This window comes from Pteronotus mesoamericanus, unplaced genomic scaffold, assembly GCF_021234165.1.
Source record: "Pteronotus mesoamericanus isolate MK-2021 breed Mesoamerican mustached bat unplaced genomic scaffold, CSHL_Meso_final contig_68, whole genome shotgun sequence".
NCBI lineage: Eukaryota > Metazoa > Chordata > Mammalia > Chiroptera > Mormoopidae > Pteronotus > Pteronotus mesoamericanus.
The window spans coordinates 22,079,492-22,093,976 of record NW_026555234.1 but is presented as its reverse complement, the minus strand read 5'-3'; positions in this window follow the sequence as shown (position 1 = coordinate 22,093,976).

Sequence of the window (14,485 nt, the reverse complement as noted above, 5' to 3'; positions counted from 1 at the left end):
CAGCATGGATGGACCTGAAGGACATAATGCTAAGTGAAATAAGCCCATCACAGAAAGACAAATATCATATGATTTCATTCATACAATGGAATCTAATGAACAAACTGAATTATGAAGCAAAATAGAGACAGAGTCATAGGTAAAAATGAAGGTTTTAACTGAATTTGAACATATGAATGAATGAATTGTGTCGTTATTAATTATGTGTTAGGGATATACCTAAGGGTGGAAGAAGAACAACAACCCTCAAATTGGATATATTTATGCTATCCCAAATATATCCAATTCTTCATCTTTATTTTTATTTTATTTTATTTTTTATTTTTTAGAGAGAGGAGAAGGGAGGAAGAAAGAGAGGGAGAAAAACATTGATGTGAGAAACATCGATCTGTTTCCTCTCGTAAGCACCCTGACTGGAGACTGAACCCAAAACCCAGGCATGCGCCGTGTCCTGGAGTCGAACATGCACCCTTTTGTTTTGCAGAATGATGCCCAACCAACTGAGTCACACTGGTCAGTGTGTCCAATTCTCTATTTTAAATGAAAAAAAAAATGAGATAGGGATATTAAGGGACTTGCCAAAAGTGAACAGTTAATTAGTTTCAGATCCTGAACCAGACAGACACTCTGGACATCTGACACATAATCCAATACTGATAACTTCCTTATTTGTCACAGCCCACACAATGCAATTTTAATATGCTCTAACCCAGACTCTTCACCAAAAGGCAGAGTTGTTTCTCTGTGAAATTTTATAAACTAAATAACTCCCTTAGAGCTGACTACATTATTCTGCTCGATGATTAGGAGTGGCAATTTAACTTTTTTACATGTTATTCAAAACAGGCAAGCCCCAAACAGACAAGACATGAGCAATTCTCTGTTAGGAAGACAACTTGAGACATTAGTTGGAACAATGTTACTGAATCCAAAGGTAGCACCATTCCCAAATACATAAGAAGAAAAAAAGAAGAGGAAATTCTTTTCTTGCATGTAGACATATAATTTCAATTTAACAAGTTAAAATGAAAGAAAAAGAAATTAAACCAGGAGTCAGGGCATCCTGCCAGTCAATACTAATGAATAATGTAACTCTTCAAGGGAGATGCTAGAAGAAGTTCCGTTATACTTGAGAAGCTTAGAATAATTTTTCGTGGCAAGATTGTACTTACGAAGCTGTAGGTTGGATGACCAGTTTGTTGCTTTTGTGCCTAATTTTTGTTTTTGTGAACTTCACAAACTTTCAAGATCATGTTTAACCACTTTTATATAGCTTGTTGTCCAAATCCTTCTAATAATGCCAAGTAACATTTCACATAGATCTTGAAATTGGAAAAGAATTCTCTTAAAATTAAAACAAAGGTCATTTATTTCCCATGTATTTTATTTAAATGTCATTTTATTATAGAAACATATTGTAAATAGAAAAAAATTATTTATGAAGCAATTGCTTCAGAAGAATACTTAGGTTAAACAAAAGGCTATTTTGCACAAAAATTATGGAGACTTGTCAAAAATATTTCAAATACTCAAAGACTATTGAACCTATGGCACACAAATAAGAACAGAGGAAAAGAATAAATGAGCAGAGGTCAAGGTTGCTGTAGCGAATACGTGCATTGTAGTAACAGAGCATGATAATGAAAGTGCTCTGTCCTGCAAGCATTTCAGGCCAAACAGGTCACATGGGATTCAGGGAGATGCAAGAATATACACGGAGCTGTCGGGATGTCTGACGGGCCTTTATTCCTGGGGGCGGGGCGGGGGCGGTGATCCACATGCACCACAAGCTGGAATCACACACTGAGGAAAGTCCCAACTCCCTTAAATACTAAATGCACAGCAAGCCAGCAGGGTGCCAATACTAACCTTCTGGTTATGTAACAGAGCTTCATTCTCCACACGCAGGCCCCTACTCAAGGTTATATGAACACTGCTAAGTTATATTTGCCCAGACGTCTGGGTGAGAGAGCCTGACTGACCCCATTCCTACATGCTCTTACATTTTTTTCTCACTATTCTCACGGGAAAGCTTTTGCGTAGACCTCTGAGCCTCTCATAAAGGAAAGAATGAAGAAACTGAGGCCAACCACTGCAGAGACTTGTGTAGTGATAACAAGTTTTTAAAATGGAAATGTTTAAGTTAAATGACTCATGGCCCTGAAAAATAGTTCATGTTCAAAGTCACATATTATGGGTGGACCACTACTGCCACAAACTTTACCCAGATTCAACAAATAACAGTTCGTGTGTTTGGCAAAATTAATAAAATCCATAGAACTACTTTGAAAAGAAGGTACTTGAGAGGTCATGAAATCATAGAAAATAGAATTATAAGCTCTGGATTCTGAAAGAAGTTTACCCATTCTGTCTTATAATTATTTCTCAAAGGCCTTCTTTCTTTCTTTCTTTCTTTCTTTCTTTCTTTCTTTCTTTCTTTCTTTCTTTCTTTCTTTCTTTCTTGGTGGAGGGGGCGGTGGCAGGTGGGCTTGCTCTTTATTAACTGAACAAATACTTAAATTCTACCATCATACTTTGCTACCTTTTCAAGCAAATAATTCTGAGCATAAATTATATTTTTTATTAATGACTCAGATTGTCAGCTTAAAAGAGAGTGAATTAGTTTTCTATTGCTGTGTAACAGGTTATCACATACTTCGTGCCTTGAAAAACAGCTATTTAAATGCCCCCAGTTTCCATGGGTTGGAGTCTGGCACATTCAAGCTTGATCTCCGAAGGCTGGAGTCAAGGTCTTTGCCAGCCGTGTTCTCGTCTGGAGGTATAAATAAGGATACGAGCTCCATCGGGCTGTTGGCAAGTTTCATTCCCTTGTGGTTATAGGACTGATGTCTCCATCATCTTGCGAGCTGTCACTGGACTTGCCAGAGGCTGTGGTCATGTGATCCCTTCTATCTCAGAAACTGAGAAACTTTCTTTTCTCAGATATTTTTCATGCTTCAATTCTAACTTCTTCTGAGACTAGCTTATAGGATTAGGCCACATCCATTTGAATAATCTCCTTATTTTAAAGTCAATTGTATCCTGTAGCATAACCTAATCCTGGGATTTAAATTAATTATATTCATAGTCCTGGGGATTATTCAGGGTATATATGAGTGGGAAATCTTGGAGGCCATCTTAGACTTCTGCCTAGCACAGAGTTTTAGGGAATGATGAGAACATAGACTAAGAAACCTGATAGGAAGGGGTTTAAAAATCTAAATTTACCCCCTGTATACTTGTTGATTGAATTATGAAAAGTGAACAAATGAACAGGGAATGTATAAATGAAATTAACACTTCAAACGCGTTTCATTATCTAAAAACAAAATAAGAAAGGAAAGAAGTGATACATAAAAGCTCTCGGCACGTAGGGCATTTGGTAAATTGGTGTCTATCATCAGTCTTTCTGCAGTGGCGTAGCGTCTGGGTTTATCATTCCATCCTGACTTTAACCCTCTCCCTCGCCGTAGCAGTCTTCCGTTAACATCTGCAGTGATGCTGCCGCCCTTCCTACTGCTTTTTCTTCTCTTTGCCTTATTCAAAGGGCCCAGGGCTCTACTCCTGTTTTAAAAGACTGATAGCATTTTTTAAATGTTTTCTTCCATATGCTTGGTCAATTAATTGTATCAAACAGGAAAACAGGGTTATAGCAAGACAAAACACACTTTTCACACATATTTTTCATGCTGTGTGTCCCAAGTAGGCTGCGGAGCTCTTTCACGTTCCAGGATCCAGGCTGATGCAACAGCTTTCAGTGGGGCCTTGCTGGTCTCAAAGCAGAGAGGAAACAAACAGGGTGGAACTTCTCAATGGCCCATGAAACTTCTGCTCAAACGCGGCACTCAAGTTTTCCTGGGTGCCCTAAATCACAGGACCAAGGGGAACAGCAATGTCATAGGAATGTATGTCCCTCTCACAAAGATGAACAGCAAGTATTTTAATGCACACGATCACATTTTAGTGGTCATCCTTGTATATTCTACTGTTCTGAGTTGTGCTGTTCATTTTTGCTTCATATTCAAGTGATGCTCTATTGCCATTCCCAATGTCTTTGGTTTGTGTTTTGTGATGCTTTGTGAAAAGGAAAATATTCAGCTTCTTTTAGAATTTATCTCAGGAAATGTATTATTTTAGTAAAACACAGCTAAAAATAATATTCTGAAAAATATTCCTTGACTGTTTTTAAATAATCTTGGTTCAGAGATCCATTTTAATGTATGCTAGCCATTTTTATTTATTGGTAACCATAGAAATATTGCTTTAAGAACCTTTACAAAATTAGGAAGCAATTTTTTGGAAATCAGTCAATAGCATTTATTGGAAAGTGAAGTGAGTCTGTCAATAGTTTATACTCTCAATTTCTACTTCCAGAAAATTTCAAAGAAATCTAACACCTCAGTTTCAATTATTAATAATAGATTGCATTATTATTTCTATTGTTTTGACTGAAGAAACAGAACAATGTAACAAAAAGACCTGGATAAATGCAGCAGTTTCTATATACTTTGTTTCTTGTCAACTGTAAATCAGACATTTTGGAATATTAGAGTAGAAATTAGCCACAAAATCATGTACTACATTAACAATATATTAACAATAGGTCAAATTATGCCATCTACCCTAAAATAACTTCACACTATTTTTTTTTTAAAGTCTGAAAACAGAAGGGAATTTCTATGCAGTCTTGAATGTTGCCTTAGTTTTTCTGAGACACAGACGCCCTCCTGTGGCAACATGTGGGCATTTGCAGTGACTAATTTTAAACAAAAATTTCAGCTTGTTTGGCACAGACAGGGCTTTCCAAGGCCTGGGCCACTCAATTTTGAGGCTCTCTGCATACGAAAACATTATCCAAAAGAAATCTAAAAGGAATAGAACATAATGAAATGAATTTAAAAAAAATAGCACACAAAGAAATGCAACAGAACATGACTTTGCTCTTTACAATGAGAGAAAAATTAAAAAATATTAATTTACAGTCTATGATTGGGTATGTAGTCCATGAATGGAACCAGATTTAAAAATATATAATCACTAGATTTCAGGGAAGCCAGTCCATCTTTGTAATTGTGGCACAACCATTCTGCTAAAGAGAGATGAATAAAGTGCTATGTTTGGTCCTCTGTTCCTGAGAGGCCTGAGTCAAAGCTTCCTCCTTCCCAACGATCCCAATTCCTAGCCTCAGCTCCGGACCCCACCCTGCCTAGTCTTGTGAACAGACAAATTGTCTCGAAAGACAACCATAAACTAATTTTGTATTCATCCCAGCACAGAGCCTGCTCTGTTTCCTTCTGTCTCTCTCCTGTGTTACTCTCGGTTCTGTGCTAACGATGAAAAAGAAAAACAAAAGTGCAGAGAGCGTTTTGGACAGAAAGGGGCCAGTCCCCTGGAACTTCCATGTGGGGACGTCACTTGAGATAATTCACTGAGAGTGTGGCTTCCTCCGCGTGCAGCCGCAGTGATTCCCAGGATGCCCTTGGGGTGCTGCAGGCCGAATTTCTCAGAGCAGGCCCAGGCGGCCCCTGCGGATGCTAACCCGCAGCCGATGTGAGAGCCACCGGCCAGGGCGCACACAGGCATTGGCGCCTGAGCCCCGGCAGCTTTAAGGCCAACAGGGACACACCTAAAGTTCAACAAGGTCAGGTTTATTGACTCTGCCACGACGGAGATTTCATGCCAAAAGATCAGTGCTGTCTCACTAAACAAAGGCAAAGACAGAGTTATTTTGGGACAGAGCAGTCGGGTGGAGCTGTGTTTGGATGGGCTCAAAGGGAAACAGCTTGTATAAAATGATCAGCCGCAGGTCTGCACTGCGAAGGGGACCCAGGGCCCTGCTTTCTTAGGGACTCCATGTTGAGACGGATGTGCAGGTTGTGATCCAGGAATGTGTTATCAGAAGTTCTGCCTGTGGGGTGTCAGTTGAGACTGCTCTTCTGCCAGTGTGACTTGGGCAAGAGTGGTGTGTTGCTTTTTTACTGACAGGGTCTCAAACAGTGAAGTTTCTGATAGCCCCTGACTTTGGAACACAAAGTATCTCAGTGTGTAAAAAAGGCAGCGTTCGCTCAAAGAAGAGGGCACATTACAGCTGCACTGTGTTTTGGGGAGAAATCTGAAATCTTGTTAACTTGGCAGCTGGCTTCATCTGTGTCTGTTATTCCAGTCTGATAAATGTCAGGGCGGATGTTTACAGTCTGAGCTAATTTTTACCTTTTAAAACTTAACCACAGGGTTATTTCCAGAAGGAAGGTGGAAAAGAGTCCTAGCATGTGAGCGCTTAGATGTTACTCATGCATTAATTCCACAAAGACTTACTGGATGTCTACCATGTACTAGGTCCTGTCTTAGGCTACTGGAAATATAGCGACGAACAAACATTAGTCTCTGCCCTTAGGAAACTTATACATTGGTTAGAGAAAAACACAGGTGAATACATTAGGGTATAAATGTGCTGTAATTTGAAAAAAAAAGTGCTATAACTTGACTGAAGAATAGATACCATGGATAATTAACCCAGTCTTGGGTATTCAGGGAACTGGGAAAACGTGACCTGAGGTTATGGAAGAGAGAGGACTAGGGTGGAGGGATTAAGGAGCCAGTGGCTGATATTTGGCAGTAAGAAAAGTAACTTTAAAAACAGCATCATCTGGGTTCTAATCCAGGCTCTACCACTGGGTGGGTGTCACGGTAGCTCTGAGACGCAGTTTTCTCATTTTTAAAGTAAGGATGACAAAACAAAGAAATATTCATGAGTGCCAGCCAGAGTTCTAAGTCATAGGATTGCATCAATGAACACAAGACGCAAGCTTCCTGGCCCTTACATAGCCTGACCTAAGGTGAGGGATTGCAAAAAATAAATAATCATAATTAAAATGTAAAGTATTTACTGTGCTATGTAATAAATGCAGAGTGGAAGGAGTCAGAAGTGCTGGAGGAGTAAACGCAGTGACGTCTGTCAAAACGCCTAGATGTGGCATAGGGGCATTCTGATGAGGTCAGATCATAGAAGTCATGCTTGGCTAAGCTACAGGGAAACAAGAGAACTTCATCAGCCACTATTTTGACCTAACCCAGTATTTCCCTTTTCTTCTGAACTATGGCTCTTCTAATTTCAAGGAGCCTGCTCTGTACCTCAGACAGACTTCTCATTCTATACCGCAATTCTTGGTCATAACTCAGGGTGTTCTTGTTGAGAATATTTGTGGGAAAGTCATCAGACAGCAGTTGGCTTTTCTTGCAAACAGTGACAGCAGTTGGAGAGTTTAAAGGAAGGCCCATTTTGCTTATAATGTTCTTAGTTTTTCTTAATTTATTCTTCCCCCTGTTATTTTAGGCCCTGCTTCAAATCAAAAGTTCAGTAAAACCATGATTCTCAACCGCCTCCCCCTCAAGGTCCATGACACCCTATTCTTAAGTCCAGTTGTACCATGTCTGTGCTCTCTCAACCCCCCTCCAACATAAGTAGAAATATGAAGAAGGAATTTTGTTTCTCACACTTACTAGGGTGCGGAGTGCTCTGTTCATGGGGCGAACAGAAGTCAGGGATGCTGAATGGCCTGCAATGCAGGAACCAATTCAGGTTACTTTAAAAAGTATCATTCAATGTGGTGATTATGGGGTGGGAGGAGGGGAGAGGAGTGGGGGTCGAGGTAGAGGAGGGTATGAGGAGGATAAATGGTCATGGGAAAAATACAATTAAAAAATCCCATTCAAAATGCCAATAACAACTCCATTTAGAAACACTGAGTTAGGGCCTGAGGCTAGAAGTTACAGCGGAGTAGGTGGAAGCTGAGTCCACTGGCTCTAGCCACGAATCCGGATTTTCTGCTGAACTTCCAACAATCAACCTGAACAATCAACTGAATCTTAGCTGACTGATGGGAAGGTTTGAAATCTAGGAGCACAGAAGATGGACCGCCCCACCTGGTAAGAGGATTTTGTCAGTGGAAGGGGAGTTACCCTGTGCGTGGCTGCTGTCTAAAGCTGAGAGTCCACACAGAAACTGCCGCTTTGAAGCTCCCTCCCCGCTCAGAGCCAAGGGCCTTAGTTTTCACGCAAGGATCCCCAACCCAAACTGGATAAAACTTGGAGGGATCTACTGAGACTGCGACACTTAGAGCGAGCAGTGCTTCCAGGGGCGAAGCGCCCACCTGGAGGGCTCAGGATCGGGGCTGAGACTGCTAAAGGGCCATGTTGCTGCACTCGGGTCTGCTGGAGGCACCTACAGGCTGCAGTCTATTGTGACTTTGAGACACATTTTATTCTTTGGGGAGGTTTTATGCACAGAGAACCAGCGAGTGACTCATTTCTGCAGTGCGGGTGACACATAGTGACTTTTAAAAGGAACTGAAACATGGACAGACAAGGACACCATGCCCCGTTGCTCCGACAGCAAACACACCAGAGTGAAATCGCAGCTCTGGAGCTCCCTCCCCTTTGAACTGTGGGGCCATAAGAATACTCGCAGCATTATAGAGGAAAGGGGTGGCTGTGGGGTCTCTGGTGGCTGGATGCAGTGACACTCTACCACACCTGTGAACAGCAGAGAATGCAAATTCAGCAGGGAGTGCTTCTACAGTTTGGGCGCCTGGCTGAAGAGCTCACTATAGGAGCTCAGCCCAAGAGGAAAAACACGCTGATGTAATGAGGCTTCTAAGAGCAGCAGACAGAAGCGGCATAAAGGGGATCTCTGACTGTGGGGGAGGGCCGGAGCTGGGGGAGACCAAAACGGAGAGCTTTGTTGAGTGGGTTTGGAAGAAGAACTGGTTCCCCACTCTCAAGCATGCATGCAGTGGCTCCCTGCCCCCCGGCCCCAGCACTGTGAGCTACCCTTTCTGCTGAGGCTGTGGAGAGGGACCTAGTAGAATGGGAAATTTTTTTTTGGTCCATTCTGAACTTTTTGCAGCTGCGCCAGCCCACATTGAATCTTCGGATCCTTTCCTACTGAGACCAGCTGGGCAGAGAGATCAATTTGTGCAATGAGAGGTTTTCTGGGCCCCACCGAGCTTGGCTTGCACGCAAACTGGGGGCTGTGTGAAGCAGAGAGTTCTGGACTGTGTCTCCTGCAAAGGGTATGGGCTGGGAATTAGGCAGGTGAGAGTTGAGCACCTGGGATACTTGGCAGAGAAGCAAAACCACTCTCAGCCTACAGATTAAATGCTTCAATCAAAAGATATAGAGTAGCCAAATAGTTAAGAAAGCACTACTCATATATATGCTGTCTACAAGAGACCCATCTGAGAGCAAAAGATTTCTACAGGTTGAGAGTAAAGACAGGCGAGAATTCTACCACTGAACCACCAATGCCTGCAAGAGAGTAAAAGGATAGAGTAAAATAGTCCATGCAAATGGAAATAAAAAATAGTTGGGGTATCATAAGTACACAACCCCTTCAGAATTATGTAATGGCCATCTTTATCTTTTTTTAGACTTCACTTTGAAAATAGACTTCAAAGCAAAGTCTAAAAAAAGATAAAGATGGTCATTACATAATTCTGAAGGGAATGATCCAACAAGAAGACATAACACTTGTAAATATATGTGCACTGAAAAAAAGGAGCACTTAAATATATAAAAAAAAATCTTGGACTTTAAGGAAGATATTGATAACAATGCTGTCATAATAAGGGACTTTAACATCCCGCTGTGAACAATGAACATATCTTCCAGACAAAAAAAATCAACAAAGAGATAGCAGTATTAAATGACACACTATATCAAATGGATTTCATTGATTTTTACAGAACATTTTGCTCAAAATAAGAAGTATATACACTCTTTTGAAGTGTACATGGATCATTTTCAAAGATAGAACACATGTTGGGCCACAAAACAAGCCTTGACAAACTCAAGAAAATTGAAATCATATCAAGGATTTTCTTGGATCACGATGGCATGAAATTAGAAATCAACCACAATGAAATGACTCAAAAGCATTCAAATACCTGGAGGCTAAATAGCATGTTATTAAATACTCAATGTGTAACCAATGAGATCAGAGAAGAGATAAAAAAATTTCTGAAACGAATGAAAATGAACACACAACAACCCAAAATCTATGGGACAGAGCGAAAGTAGTTCTGAAAGGGAAGTTCTTAGTACTACAGACCTATCTCAAGAAACAAGAAAAATCTAAAATAAGCAATCTAACAACTAAAAACACTAGAAAAACAACCACAAAAACAGCCCAGAGTAAATAGAAGGAGGGAAATAATCAAGATCAGAGCAGAAATCAAGGACATACGCACTAAAAAAACAATACAGAAGATTAATGAAACCAGAAGCTGGTTCTTTGAAAAGACAAACAAGATTGATGAGCCTTTAACCAGATTCATTAAAGAAAGGAGACAGAGGATCCAAATAAATACAATTAGAAATGAAAGAGGTGAAATAACAACTGATATCACAGAAATACAAGGTATTGTAAAAAATGATTAAGAACAACTATATGCCAAGAAATTGGTCAACCTGGGATACAATCTCCCAAAACTGAAGCAGGAAGAAACATAAAACCTAAATAGACTAATAACAATGGATGAAATCAAAGCAATAATAAAAAAAACTCCCAACACACAAAATCCCTGGACCAGATGGCTTCACAGGCAAAGAACTATCACCAATCCTTCTTAAACTATTCCAAAAAATTTAAGAGGAGGGAAGTCTTCCAAGCTCTTTCTACGAGGCCGATATTATCCTAATTCCAAACCAAGGTAAAGACACAACAAAGAAACAAAATATAGGCCAATATCCCTGATGAACATAGATGCTAAAATCCTCAACAAAAAAATTAGAAACCATATCCAGAAATACATCAAAAAGATCATACACCACAGTCAAATAATATTTATCCCAGGGATGGAAGGTTGGTACAATATTCACAAATCAATAAATGTGATTTATCACATAAAGAAAACAGAAGATAAAAGTTACATGATGTATCAATAGATACAGAAAAAGGATTTGATAAAATTCAGCACCTACTTATGATAAAAAAGCAGTAGAGTGGGAATGGAGGGATCATATCTCAACATAATTAAGGCCATATATAAAAAACCTACAGCTAACAACATTCTCGATAGGTAAAAAATAAAAGCGTTTCCCTTAAGGTCAGGAAGAAGACAAGGATGTCTGCTTTCACCGCTTTTATACAACACAGTATTGGAAGTCCTAGTCACAGCATTCAGATGAGAAGAAGAAATAAAAGACATCCAAATTGGAAAGGAAGAAATAAAGCTGTCATTATTTGTGATGACATGATATTATATATAGAAAACCCTTAAGACTCCACCAAAAAACTACTAGACCTAATTAAATGAATTCAGCAGGGTAGCAGGATAAAAAATTAATACCCAGAAATCAATGGCATTTTTATGCGCTAATAATGAACTTAAGAAAGAGAAACTAAGGAAACAATTCCATTTACTACTGCAACAACAAAAAAAAGGTACCTAGAAATAAATTCAACCTGTACTTGGAAAACTATAGAATATTGAGGAAAGAAATTAAGGAAGATATAAAGAAGTGGAAGAATATAACATGTTCGTGGATTGGAAGAAATAACATCATTAAAATGGGCATTCTACCAAAAGAAATCTATACATTCAATGAATTTCATTTTAAAATACCAATGGCATACAGAACTAGAACAAACATTCCAAAAATTTATATGGAAACAAAAAAGACCCCAAACAGCCTTAACAATCTTCTGAAAGAACAAAGCTGGAGATATCACAACTCCTGATATCAAACTATACTGTAAGGACACTGGAATAAAACCAGCCTGGTATAGGCACAACAACATACATAGAGATCAATGGAACAGAACAAAGAGCCCAGGAATAAACCCACACCTGTATGATCAATTGATATTTGACAAAGGTAGCAAGGGCATACAATGGAGCAAAGACAGTCTCTACAATAAAAATGGTGTTGGAAAAACTGGACTGGTCCATGCAAAAAAAAAAAAAAAAAAAAGAATCTAGACCACTAACTTACACTATACATGTAAATAAACTCAAAAGGGATAAAAGACTTAAATGTAAATCATGAAGCCATAAAAATCATAGAAGACGACTTAGCTAGTAAAATCTCAGATATTCAACATAGTAATATTTTTTCTGATACATCTCCTATGGCACTGGAAACAAAGCAAAAAATGGGGCTACGTCAAATTAAAAAGCTTCTGTACAGCTAAAAAAAAAACAAACAAAAATCAAAAAAATATCAGCAAGACGAATAGGGAACCCACTGTGTAGAAGAACATTTTTGCCAATGATACATCTGACAAGGGTTTAAGCTCCAAAATACAAAAAGAATTAATAAAACTCATTGCCAGGAAGACAAACAACCCAATGAAGAAAGGGGAAAAAGACCTGCATAGGCACTTCCCCAAAGAGGACATAGAGAGGGCCTATAGTCATGTGAGAAAATGCTCACCATCACTAATCACTAGAGAAATGCAAATTAAAACCTCAATAAAATGTCACCTTATACCTGTCAGAATGGCTCCCATCAATAAATCAACAAACTGTTGGTGAGGATGTGGAGAAAAGGGAAACTTCATGCACTGTTGGTGGGAGTGCAGACTGGTACAACCACTGTGGAAAACAATATGGAGTATTCTTCAAAAAATAAAAATAGAACTCCCTTTTGACCCAGTGGTTCTACTTCTGGGAATACACACCAAGGATCTAGAAACACCAAAACAAAACAAAACAAAATATGCACCACTATATTTATAGCAGTGCTATTTACAATAGACAAGTTTGGGAAACAGTCTAAACGCCCATCAGTAGTTGAGTGGATAAAAGAGCTGTAGTACATTTACACAATGGAATATTATGCAGCAGTAAAAAAGAAGAAACCCTTACATTTTGCAACAGCATGGATGGACCTGGAGAACATTATGCTAAGTGAATCAAGCCACTCAGTGAAAGAAAAATTCCACATGAGCTCATTTATATATGGAATCTAATGAACATAATAAACTAACGAACAAAATAATAACAGAAGCTTAGATATGTCAAACAGACTGACAGCTGCTGGAAAGGAAGCAGGAGAACGGGATGAAAGATGGTGAAGGGATTAACCAAAGAACATTCATGCATGGCGCACGGAGACGGACAATATGGGGACTGGCTTGGGGTGGGGAAAGGGAGAAAAAGCGGGAACAACTGTTAACAGCTCAAACAATTAAAATTAAAAAAAGAAGCACTGAGTTAGAAAAATAACACTTTCCCCATCAAATTTTGCTATTTTGAATACTAGATGGTGATGTTGTCAAAGTCTACCTAACTTTTGTTAAGGTGCTTCTGTTTTACTGTAAAATACTTCAGAATATACAATGCAAGATTGTCTATGTGTTTATTTAAGCTGCATTTTTTTAGGAATAATCAATTGCTCTGACATTAAATTTACACTCCACATATGGTAAACATGAAGAATGTAATGATGGTTTGACATCACAGGTTTTGTTAATCAGAGTAATATGTGTTAGAACTACAGGACCTGGCAAAAGTAACACCTGCCTGAGTGTGGGTTGTAGGGTAATAATACAGGTGTAATAATTTATAGTTTTAATTTGAACATTTCACCTAAAGTGTCATATGGTATGTTTGAGTGCGATATTGTTATGTTACAGAATTGCATTCTTATGATTTTGTAATAAAAAGGGACGCTATTTTTGCCAGGCCCTGTATTTTATATTTTATTTGTAAAATTTGGTGTTCAATAATTAGCAAAATAGTGGTTGTCAGAGCTTTTCATTAATGAAATTTTTTTATTCAAGGTGCATAGCTTGGCTCTATATATAACAAAAGCATTCTTACCTTCTTGTGTAAAATAGACACCTCAGTAATCAGGTCCAAGGCTTAATTGCTAAATAGTCCTATTTTACAGCCACTGTTTCAAAGGTTCGTGATGTGACTGAGCCAAGTTGCAGAAAATTAGCTCTTAATTATTGGTGACTATTGATACTGCTGCAAACAAAAACAGTATTTATGCCACACCAATTTATGTTTTCTCAATTTTCAATATTACACTAACCTATCAGTTCCTTAAACAAACCTAAGAGAACATTGAACTAATTGAGCCGGGACAAGTACCGAGGAAGTCACATCGCACTCCCCGCCCGTCTCCTGTGCCCATCCTCAAAACGAGCATCTATGTGCACCACGATATGAGTTAGAAAGGTTGTTTTGCAAAATGAGAAGTATAGATATAGAAAGTTGAGGGTAATAGGAAAAATAAATATATTTCCTTTCTTTCTTCTTAATTTGGTGACAGTTACGTGTTTGAATCCTGTCTGTGTCACTCACTTGTGATCTTAGGCAAGGCACTCAAACTCTCTAGTCTCCAGGTTCCTCTCTGATTAAACAAGGCAGTGTACCTACCTCACAGGAAATCAGGAGACTTAAATGAGTGAATACTTGTAAGGAGCTACGCATAAAGAGCCCGGTTCATTATAGGCCATAAACAGCGTGTTGAT